Raw genomic sequence first — 13,088 nt, 5'->3', positions numbered from 1 at the left:
ACACACACACACACACACACACACACACACACTGGAATATTACTAGGCAATGAAAAAGAATGAAATCTTGCCATTTGCAACAACGTGGATGGAACTAGAATGTATTATGCTAAGTGAAATAACTTAGTCAAAGAAAGACAAATATCATATGATTTCACTCATATGTGAAATTTAAGATACAAAACAGATGAACATAAGGGAAGGGAAGCAAAATAACATAAAAACAGAGAGGGAGACAAACCATAAGAGACTCTTAAGTACAGAGAACAAACTGAGGGTTGCTGGCAGGGTGTTGGGGAGATGGGCTGGATGGGCTGGATGGGCAAGGGGCATTAAGGAGGACACTTGGAATGAGCACTGGGTGTTATATGTAAGTGATGAATCACTAAATTCTACTCCTGAAACCATTATTACACTATATGTTAACTAACTAGGATTTATTAAAAAAAAAAAAAAAACCTAACCAGAGTGGTCTGGGACACCAATCTGGGGAGGAGATACTGGGGTGTTGCCATTTTTCTCCCCATCACCAACAAGGTGGGGCTTCAGGGAATGAACAGTGGGCCCACAGTGGAGGTGGGACCCACTTTCACCAAATCATACCCTTCCATGCCTGGTAACTGCATATCTAACAGAGCAAGAGTGGCACTGACCAAATCAGACAGCCCCTCCTCCAGACCAATGCAGACACCAGTTCCAAGGCACCATCAGATATTGGTCCAGCAGTTTTGATTTGATTTTTCTTATTTGACTCTTGAAAAATTCTTACCCTGTGTGTGTGTGTGTGTATAATTTTTTCCATTCTTTTCTTCCTCTTGTTTCTTCCCTTCTCTATTCTGGTTGTTGGCTTGTTTAAGCAAATATTTTTAATCTATTCTTTTTAAACCTCTGTTGTATCGCCTTCTTCTTTATTTTCCTCTCTCTCTCTCTCTCTCTCTCTCTCTCTCTGGATTTATAATTTCTTTGATTCCCTGCCTTGTCAATATTGTTTTATTCTTTTTTTTCCCTGCCCCTGTCATTTCTCTCTTTGTATGGGATATGGTTTCTTCTACCACACACCCTTTTTAAATTTTTTTCCAGGGTTACTTCAATGAAAAATCAAAGCACACCTGGTGGAAGGTTCAAACTACCACTACAAGTGGGGAGATAAAGCAACAAGAGACAAAACAACAGAGAGCATGCAACACACTCCAAAAACACCTCCTGAATGGCCAGGCCCTGGACAGCATATGACCCCTTTTTAATATAGTAGTACTCGCAGGTGCAGGACACATAACAAGATATTAAAACATATAAAGGACAGAAAACTAACCAAAATAACAAAACAGAAGAATTCTTCTCAAAAGAAATTCTAGGAAGAATTTACAGCTAGAGAATTGCTCAAAACAGATATAAACAATATATAGAATCAAGAGTTTAGAGTAATAGTCATAAGATTAATAGCTGGGCTTGAAAAAAGCATAGAAGACAGCAGAGAATCTATTGCTGCAGAGATAAAGGAACTAAGAAATAGTCACAATGAATTAAGAAATGTTGTAAATAAGGTGCAAAATAAACTACATGCAGTGGCAGCAAGGAGGAAGGAAGCAGAGGGGAGAATAAGTGAAATAGAAGATAAAATTATGGAAAATGATGGTGAGAAAGAGAGAGATAAAAAATAGTAGACCACGAGGGGAGAATTAGAGAACTAAGTGATTCAATGAAACAGAATAATATCCATACTCAAAATTGCACTGGCATTCTTCTCAGAGCTCGAACAATCCTAAAATTTGTATGGAACAACAAAAGACCCCAAATAGCCAAAGTAATGTTGGAAAAGAAAACCAAAGTGAGAGGCATCACAATCCCAGCATTTAGCCTCTACTACAAAGCTGTAATCATCAAGACAGTATGATACTGGCACAAAAACAGACACATAGACCAATGGAATAGAATGGAGAATCCAGAATTGGACCCACAAATATATGGCCAACTAATTTTTGACAAAGCAGGAAAGAGTATCCAATGGAAAAAGACAGTCTCTTTAGTATGTGGTGCTGGAAGAGGTAGACAGCAGCAAGCAGAGGAATGAAATTGGACTAATTTCTTATACCACACAAAAATACACTCAAAATGGATGAAAGACCTAAATGTGAGACAGAAAACCATCAAAATACTAGAGGAGAAAACAGGCAACAACCTCTTTGACCTAGCCATAGCAACTTCTTACTCAACACGTCTGAAGGCAAGGGAAATAAAAGTAAAAATGAACTATTGGGACCTCATCAAGATAAAAAGCTTATGTACTGCAAAGGAAACAATCAACAAAACTAAAAGGCAACCAATGGAATGGGAGAAGATATTTGCAAATGACCTACTGGATAAAGGGTTCATATCCAAAGTCTATAAAGAACTGAACAAAACTGAACACCTGAAAAACAAATAATCCAGTGAAGAAATGGGCAGAAGACACTTTTCCAAAGAAAACATCCAGATGAGCAATAGACACATGAAAAGATGCTCAACATCACTCATCATCAAGGAAATACAAATCAAAACCACATTGAGATACCACCTCATACCAGAGTGGCTAGAATTAACAACTCAAGAAACAACAGCTGCTGGTAAGGATGTGGAGAAATGGAAACTCTCTTACACTAGTGGTGGGAATGCAAACTGGTGCAGCCTCTCTGGAAAATAATATAGAGGTTCCTCAAAAAATTAAAAAGTAGAATTATCCTACAACCCAGCAATAGCACTACTAGGAACTTATCCAAAGGATACAGGAGTGCTGATTCATAGGGGTACATGTACCCCAATGTTTATAGCAGCACTTTAAACAATGGCCAAATTATGGGAAGAGCCCAATGTTCATCAACTGATGAATGGATAAAGAAGATGTGGTTTATATATACAATGGAATACTACATGGCAATGAGAAAAAATGAAATCTTGCCATTTGCAACAATGTGGATGGAACTGGAGGGTATTATGCTGAGTGAAATAAGTCAGACAGAGAAAGACAGATATCATATATTTTCACTCATATGTGAAATTTGAGAAACTTAACAGAAGACCATGGGGGAAGGGAAGGAGTAAAAATAGTTTCAAACAGAGAGGGAGGCAAACCATAAAAGACTCATAAATACAGAGAAAAAACTAGGGGTTGATGGGGGAACAGGGGAGAGGAGAAAATGGATGATGGGCATTGAGGAGGGCACTTGTTGGGATGAGCACTAGGTGCTGTATGTAGGCAAAGAATCATGGGAATCTACCCCAAAAACCAAGAACTCACTGTATACACTGTATGTTAGCTAACTTGACAATAATTATATTTAAAAAAAGAAAAGAATAGTGATTGACCATACAGGATCTTTTAAAATCTACTTTGCTGCAACTTTTATAAGAAATCATAGATTTATCTTTTAAGAAAATTTGAGGCTAAGAATTAATGCCAAGAACTCACCATCAGACTTTACTTGGAATACCTATAGATTTCAGTGAATTTCTATTTTCCTGAGGTCCCGAAGATATCCTGAGGTTCCTCAGCCTTTCAGGAAGTGATCTTTCTTACTCATCTGGCAAGGCTGCTGGGAACCCTGTATGCAAGGTAGTAGGCCAGGTTTTCCAGGGTTCTTTTAAAGCCAATCTTAGTTCCTAAAAATTATCTGGCCATATCAACTTGTATGCATATTCTCAAACATGAAATTCAAATCAAAGCCTTGGCAATATAACCAATGTTTCCAAATATGTCTTGTTATAAAGAGAATAGATTCTTTATGAAAGTATAGTTAGCATACAATATATTAGTTTCAAGTGTACAACATAGTGATTTATTAATTATATACATTATAAAATGCTCATTACTGTACGTGTAGTTATTGTGTGTCAACATATAAAATTATTACAATATTATTGAATTCCATTCCCTATGCTGTACTTTTTATCCCTGTGACTTTTTTGTTTTATAGCTGGAAGTTTGTACCTCTTAATCCCCTTCACTTATTTTACCCATTCCCTCACTTCCTTTCCCACTGGCAACCACCAGTTTATTCTCTGTATATATGAGTGTATTTCTGTTTTATTGTTGTCTTGTTCATTTGTTTTGTTTTTTTTTTAGATTCCACATATAAGTGAAATCATTAAAAAAAAAGTTTTTTAATTAAAATAAAAAGATCACCTGGTCCAATCTCCTGACCTTACCTTACAGATATTGACACACAGACCCAAAGAGGTTAAACAGTTTGCCCAAAGCCTATACATAGCTTAGCAGTTGAGCCATGACTTCTAGTCTAATACTCTTCCTTCTACTTCATACCACCCGGACATTGTCTGGTTCTCCAATGCTACCATGAGCAATACACACTGCTAGAGATAAAGTGAAGTTCTTGGTCCTCTGTAAGGGAAAGGGACATTCTCAGTATGGAAAGCCACCAGCACAGAGAGAAGGGCCAAGTCCCGAATGAGCTGAAGGCTCATTTATGTGTTCCATCTCACATATAAGAACATCTTCAGTCTCAGAGGGTTTCCTTTTGCAACTTCCCCTTCTTCCCACTAGCTTAGTTGGGCTCAGCCATTCCTTCCCAGCTCCCACAACACATGCATGCTTAACACAAAACCATTGATGGGGGAGGCCACCAGGCCTTCTTTGGGTTGGAGATTGAATGTGAAATCCCGCAGCAACAGGTTGTTAAACCTGTTCTCCACACTATTGTATCCCATTCTCCATCTGAAGGAAGACTGCCAAGCCAGTCTCTCTCCTTCCCTAACTATTCCCAAATCCAATTTCCAAAAGCCCAGGTGCCTTTCTCAGTTAATTTCTATTAAAAATAGAATCTATCATTACCACATTCAAGATAGTTTATGCTATTCTCTTTGGAGAACATGAAAAGATATTTCTTTCATTCATTCATTTGTTCAACAAACAGTGACTACTATGTTCCTGGCACTGAGCATACCAAAACAAATAAATGAAGAATGAAGAATGTGTCTGCTGGCTAAGGCATCTGAGTAACCCAGTAATAACATCTGTTTCAAAAATCCCTAAAGCAGAGAATCTTCCTCATTCACTGCCACCCTGCCCCCCATGATATTTCATTCAAAGAAATGCATTGAAGAGCATGTCTTTAATGGATTTCTAATTAAGAGGAAAGGTTCTTTCGGGTAAACTTGATCTCAGACTGTCAAAAGATGTTTTTCTTAAAAATAAAAAATGAAAATAGCAGGTGGGTTCAGACTAATATTGCTAATAGCTAATATTGCTAGAAAGAAGGTTGAGGTGATATGCTCACCGCTTCCTTAACAAGAGGAGAAAAGCCTGCTTCTAAATTTGAAGTATGCTCACTGTTTTGATGTAAGAAAACATGTAAGACTCCATCAAACATCTCTTTTGAAGGAGCTCAGAAGCACCCAGTGCAATTTTCTCTAGGACTCAGGTGCACAGCAAATATATCTCAATGAATGAACTTGGCTGTGGATAAACCATTTGCTTCCACTTTCATTTGCAATGAATTCATTCATTTTGCAAAGTTAATGACCCTAACTTGTTAGTGTTAGTTGAGCTTCTGGAATGTTCCCTAGTATCTTAATGCTCCTTCCTTACAAAGCATAAGAAAGTATCCTTTTTAGTATAAAAAGGGACATTTTGGTTCCTTATTTATCTAAATATCTAACTTTTGAGTGAGGAAACTGAGGCCCAGAGTGTTTTGCTCAAGAACACACAGTGTGTTAGCACTAGAGCCAAGACTAAAATAAGCCTCTTAACTCCAAATTGAGAGTTATACTTAAAGAAGCCCATTAAATAACTGTAATCTTTGAAATTTACATAAGAGTTTACTGATTGTTAAGGATCTATTATGTATCATGTACTTTACACACATATTTCTTCTTTTAATCTGTACATAAAACCTCCAAGATAAGGGTCATTAAAAGATGCTGCTAAAGCATTTAAGTATCATCACGTGTAGCACTTAGGGTGTACTGAGTACTTCCTATATATTATCTCCAATTTTCACAAAAATCCTGCAAGGTATGATTATTCCTGTTTCACAAATAATAGACTTGGTTCTCTGAGAGATTAAGCAATTTGCCAAATTCACGCAGCTAGGAAATGATGGGGCTGGATCCAAATTTCAAAGCCTGTGCACTTCCCCTATAATGCTGTCCACGGAGGCAGCCAGAGATATTCTCCCAACCTAAATAAATGGTATCAGAGACAATCCTCCTCAGCAGGCCTATCGTTTCCCACATAACACCACACCCACAGCATTGCATAGCTGCCTCCACTGACAGTACAACCAGTAAAAGTCAGCAGAGGCTTCCAGGTGGAACTGAGTGAGCTCTAGTACAGTGGTGCCACATGAAGTGATCCTGCTTTAGGCTCTCGGGGTCTTCTGGGCCTTAGCTTGTCAGAGGAAAACTTGCCCCTACCGTGTCTTTTAGGGGTAGCTTGTATCCTTGAAAATAAGTTCATATTAGCCATATCACAAGATAATAATCATAAGAATTATGATAATGATATTGATAAATATCACTTATTGAGTATATGTTATACGTGGTGTGCTTTGCATTCATTGTCTCTAATGGTTATGAAGCTAGACATACCTGCCTAAGAGACAAAGCCTATTTTCCATTCAGGACACATTCCTCATGTTGAATTATGGTGCTGAAGAGTACCCTAAAGAAAGTGAACAAAGAATTGTTATGGAGAAGGTGGGGGTCTTACCTCATTCTACAGTGATTTACTGAATATTCCCTAGTAAAGGATCATTGCCAAAAGTTTGTTTTTCTTGTATAAGTTGTGTTTAATAGCTTACTCTAAAATCGGAACTGTTGATAACATGATCAGTACTCAAGTCTAGAGTAAGTCTATTGCTGTTTGCTTTTGGGTTTTTTTTTTTTTTTTGGTGCTCTTTAATAGTTATGTCAAACACTTATGCTATGATGTCTCAGGCAACAATCTGGTAAGATTTTGAGAAATCTTGTCTGTGTCATCATAGAATAACACATTTACACATTGGATCATAATATGTGTCACTCCTGGGAAGACTTAGGAAGTTAGGTGGCCTCTTCTATTGCACCTTGATTTTAGTAATTTTTTCGTACTGGTATTTTGGGAACAAAACAGTGTGTTAGGCCAAGGGAGCCATCTCACATCTTACTATGTAGTGGCAGCAACATCTTGTTTGTATCCATATCAGCATCCAAAACCAAACTCATTCTAAAAAGTGGAGACAGGGACTTATTTTCAAAGTGTCTCAAAAGCCTCCTACTCTTTTGCAGCTTTTGGCCCCTTTTGGATGGCTTTGTAAAGCAAGATCATGACAATAGGAATGAACTGGAGCACTTCAAGTAAAAGCCATTGGTTTTAAAACATGGCAAAATAAGGAAGAGTGAAAGTTCCAGTGTGAGTCCATCCTCCTATGCTCTGTAGAGAAAAAATATGTCCAAGTACTGACTCTGAGCCTGTGGAAACACTTGATATATTCATGGAGACATTTAACATTCTGACCAAAGAAGAGAGAAGGCCCAATGCAATCTGAGCATCGAAGACTAGGTTCTATTTCATTCCTCCTGCTGGAGCAAATAACCATAGCTCAATTAGCTGAGAAAGAGGTGTTGAATTCATAAGAAAGGCCTTGCATTGTTGTCTAAAATACACCAAAATGGCAAAAAAGCTAAAACTAAAATGCTGGGCTGAGGTTAGATACAGGAAAAGATGTAGACAGGGTATAAAAGCCAAGTATGAAGAGTCATAATGAGCCAAATTCAGACATGACACAGCTCCAAATACAGTCTAAACATTAGTGATTTCTGGGAAGTTTTCTGCAGATTAGTTTCATCTGTCACATGCAGATTCTTATACCCTATCTTGACATATTGCAGTGATTCAGTTTATTTTGACCACCTACATGTCATTTCCTTTCACAGCTACACAACATACATACACACATAAGCAACATTGATCTCACTTAAAAATTATATACAAACCAACTGAGACTGGATATTTGTTCAATCAGCCAAATGTTTGGAAAATTTTCCATTCATCTGGGGAAAAAAATAAGTTATATCCTTTATCTCAAACTATAAATAAAATTAAAATTCTAGGAGGACTACAGATTTAAACATAAAAAAAGATCATAAATATAAATTAGAGATAATACCTCTAGCTATGGTGGCCTGAAAGATTGGAAGATCCTCTCTTCAAAAGACAAATAACTGAAAAATTTTGTTTGTGAAAACCTATTCAATTTTTTTGTTGTTGCTTATTTAGAGAGAGAGGGAGAGAGAGCATGAATGGGGGAGGGACAGAGAGAGAGACAGGAGAGTGAGAATTTAAAGCAGGCTCCATGCTCCATGTAAAGCCTGATGTGTGGCTCAAACTTATAAACTGTGAGATCATGACCTGAGCCGAAATCAAGATCCAGATGCTTCACTAACTGAGCCACCAGGCGCCCCTCGTATTTCTATAAGGAGAGCAGGAATCTGAAGCTTCTTGCCTGGGGGACTCTGATCCCCCATCCCAGTTCATTTGGCAATATTAGTTAATTTTTACTACTAGGGCAGGTCTAAGAACATCAGCAGCTTCACTGCTAGGGGCAGATTTAATTTAGGGCAGAGAGTAAAACTCTCACTGGTAGTGTTGTTAATTAAAATAACAAAGCTGGTAAAAAAAAAAAAAGAATGGGTAAAACCTGTAGCTCTGCTAGGCTGAGGTTGCAGTCCCATCTGGGGCAAGGGGCAGCCCAGTCAGGAATTTATGGGGAAAATAATAAATAATATAATAACTTATGTCGTAGAAATAAGAAAGCTATCGAAGGGCTAGATAAACTCTCCACACATCCCTGGATGATTGGGAAACTACACATGTGTGCAAGGGAGACTTGAGAGAACGTGGTATAAAAGGAAAGCCAAAGCATTCATGAGAACTGGCTGAATTTTGAATGCATTCCCCAACCCAGAAACAGATTCATTGGCAGAGAGTGGAACTTTTACAAATTCAAGATAGTTGAGCACTAGTGATTCTGCCTAAATCACTGGTTGATCACTAAGCTATGGAGACATAGAGATGACCCACAGGAAGTTAGGATAAAAAAAATTTTTAAAGCATGAAAAAACTAAGCAAATTTATCAGTGGCCACTCACAACAAAGGAAATAGATTCTACAGTTTAAGTACAGGAAAGTTACAAAAATAAAGAAAAGAGAACCTCAGAGTGGAAAATTAGAACCTAGAGTTTCAACAAAATATTATCAATATACTATCCAAAATATCAGTGTTAAACAAAAATTATGAAATACACAAAGTAATAGAAAAGTGTGACCATATTCAAGGATAAAAGCAGTCAATAGACATGAATTCTGACTGTGCCCAGATGTTGGAAGTAGCAGACAAAGGCATAAAAGCAGCTATTATAAGTATGCATAAGTATTAAAGGAACCTATGTTAAAAGAATTAAACGAAAATACTATAACAACAATTGAAAATAGAGGATCTTAATATAAAAATATAAACTATAAAATGAACCAAAGAAAAAGCAGAGTTGAAAAATATAACCAACAAAATGAAAAATGGGTTTGAGAATAGATGTGAGATGACAGAAGAAAAAAAGGCCATATAGATTATAGATACTATACTCTCTGAGGAACACGGAGAAAAATTATTAAAGGAAAATAAACAGACCCACAGAGACCCTCCCGACAACATGAAGAATACCAGCATACATGTAACGGGAATCCCAAAAGAGGAGAGTGAAAGGGACAGAAAAAAAAAACAAAAACTGAAGTAGTAATTCCTGAAAACTTCCCAAATGTGCTGAAAAACATCCATAGGCAGGTTCAAGAAACCCAACAAACCTAAGTAGGATAAATACAAGAGATTCATACATCATAGTCAAATTGTTGAAAGCTAAAGACAATGAGAAAACCTTGAATGCAGTAAGAGAAAAATGACTGTCATGTACAGGAGAACAACAAATATATCAGCCGACTTTCTAGCAGGAAAAATGGAGGCTAGAAGGCAGTAGAATGACATGCTCAAAGAGCTGAAAGAAAAAGAGTGTTAGCCAATATATCTAACATAACTATCTTTCAAAAGTGAGGGCAAAATAAAGTCACTCAAAGATAAACAAGAACTGAGAAAATGTATAGCAATCAGAACTGTCCCTTGAGAAATACTAAGGGATGACTTTCAGGTTGAAAAAAACAAAAAAAAAGATGCCAGTTAGTAACTTGAATTCACACACACACACACACACACACACACACCAATACTTGAAATGTTAATTATGTGGATACTTGCATAAATATGTATTATTCTCATTTTTCCCTGAATTTCTTTTCTAAAGTGATTGCCTATCAATAACTATAATGATGTACTGTTGAATTTGAGACATATACAGATACAATACATGTGGCCATAATAGCACAGATGAAGGAGGAAGAAATAGAGCTATTCTGGAGCAAAGATGCTATATTTTACCAGAACTGCCATTATTAAACTGAAGCAGGTTGCAATAAGTTTAGATACATACTGTAACCTAGACCACCACTTTGAAAATTAATTTTTAAATAGTTAATAAAACAACATAGAAATTGAAATGGCATACTAAAAATACTTGTTTAACACAAAAGAAGGCAGCAAAAGAGGAAAAAGCAACAAAACAGACATGAGACATACAGAAAACAAACAGCAAAATGGCAAATGTATAGTCAACCATAACAACTAAATTAAATGTGAATGGCAATCATCTTAAACTTCAGTCAAAAGGCAATTATCATCAATCTGATAAAAAAGCAAGTTCCAAGTATATACTGTCTTCAAGTATGCTTTAGATTTAAGGACAAACATAGATTGAAAGTACTTTTACTTTATATATACATATATCATGCACAGTTATCATAAATAGCTAGAGTACCTATGTTAGTATCAGCAAAAATATAATTTATGACAAAAATATTGCTAGAGATTAAAGAACACTAATGATAAAAGGATTACAACATTGGGAACCTATAAAATCTGTAAATATATAGGCACCTAATAGCAGAGTGACAAATAAATGAAGCAAACATTGACAGAATTGAAATAGACAATTTAATAGCTATAGTTGGAGATTGCAAGTCCCTTCTCTCAGTAATTAAACTAGAAATAAAAAAGGACATTGAAGACTTGAACAACTGTAAACTAACATACCTAATACATATAGAACACTCCCTCCAACAACAGCAGATTACATAATGGTTTCAAACCCACACGGAACATTTTCTAGGACATGTTAAATCATAAAACAAATCCCAATAAACTTAAAAGGACTAAACTCATGAAATATATTTTGCAACCATGGTAGATCCAAACCGAAAATCAACAACAGAAAGAAATTTGGGAAACCCTCAAAATTTTTGAAAAATATACTTCTAAATAACCCATGAGTCAAAGAAGAAATCACAGTGTTAATTAGGTAATATGTCAAACTGAGTGAAAACAAAACCAAACATACCAAAGTGTATGAGTGCAGTTAATGCAATATTCAAAAGAAAACTCATAGCATTAAATGCTTAAATTAGAAGGAAGATCTGTAATCAATAATCTAAGTTTTACCTCAAGAAGGTAGAAACAGAAGAGCAAATCAAACCCAAAGTAAGTACATTGAAAGAAACAATACAGATCAGAGTAGAAATAAAATAAAAACAATAAAGAAAAAACCCAACAAAATGAAAAGTTGATTCTTTAAAAAGATGAATTGATAAAACTTCTACTAGACTGACAAAAAAGAGATATAAATAACCAAAATCAGGAAATAAAAGGGGATATAACCAGCAATCCTACAGAAACTAGAAGGGTTATAAGGGAATATTATGAACTACTTAATGACAGCAAATTATACAAATTAGATGAGATGGATAGATTTCTAGAAAGACAAAAATTACCAAAACTGACTCAATAAGAAATTAAAAATCTAAAAAGACCAATAACAAACGAGAAATTGAATTAGTAATTAAAAATCTTCCCACAAAGCATAGCCCCAGATGACTTTACCAGTGAGTTTTATCAAATATTTAAGGAAAAAATGTAAACAATCCTATATAAACCCTTTCCAAAAATACGTTTATTAGTTTGCCATAATGAAACACCCCAAACTGAAAGGCCTAGACAACAGAAATGTACTGCCTTATAGTTCTGGAGGCTGGAAGTCTGAGATCATCATGTTGGCAGGGTTGCTTCCTTCTGAGGGTAGGAGGGAAGTGTCTGTTCCAGGACTTTCTCCTTGGCTTGTAGATGGCCATTTTCTCCCTCTGTTTTCACATAGTCTTCCCTCTGTGTCAGTGTCCACATTTCCCCTTATAAGGACACCAGTCAGATTAAATTAGGACCTACACTAATGATCTCATTTTAAGTTGATTACCCATGTAAAGACCCCATCTCCAAATAAGGTTACATTCTGAGATACTGGTGGTCAGCACTTCAACATATGAATTCAGTGTAGGGGCACAATGCAATCTATGATAATAGGTGAGGGGCAAACATTTGCCAGCTAATCCTATGGGGCCCATATTATCACCGAGATACCAAAGCAGGACAAAGACATCACAAGTAGAGAAAACTATAGACCAATATCCCTCATGAACATTGATATAAAAAATCTTTAAAAAATAATATTAGCAAACTGAATACATAAATATGTATATATCTTTAATTGCACACCATGATCAAATGGGCATTGCCTCAGGAAAGGAAGGTTGGTTTAATCTCTGAAAATAAATTAATGTTATATATCATATTAATAGAATAAAGGACAAAAATCACATGATCATCTAAAAAGGTATAGGAAAAAGCATTTGACAAAATCCAATACCCATTCATGAAAACAAAACAAAACAACTTTCTACAAAGTAGGCAAAATGCAAATTTCCTCAACCTGATAAAGAACTCTAAAAAACCTAGTTTAGTGTTATACTTAATGGTGAAAGGCTGAAAGTTTTCCCCTGAAATCAGAACAAGACATTCCATTCTTACCACTTCTATTTAAAGTGTGACTGAATCTTTTACCTAAGAGTATGCTAGAACAACAAGTAAAAGGCATCCAGACTGGCAAGGAAGAAGTAAAACTGTCCT

Source organism: Prionailurus bengalensis, chromosome C1 (genome assembly GCF_016509475.1).
Source record: "Prionailurus bengalensis isolate Pbe53 chromosome C1, Fcat_Pben_1.1_paternal_pri, whole genome shotgun sequence".
In the NCBI taxonomy this organism is placed as follows: Eukaryota; Metazoa; Chordata; class Mammalia; order Carnivora; family Felidae; genus Prionailurus; species Prionailurus bengalensis.
This window is presented reverse-complemented; position numbering follows the sequence as displayed.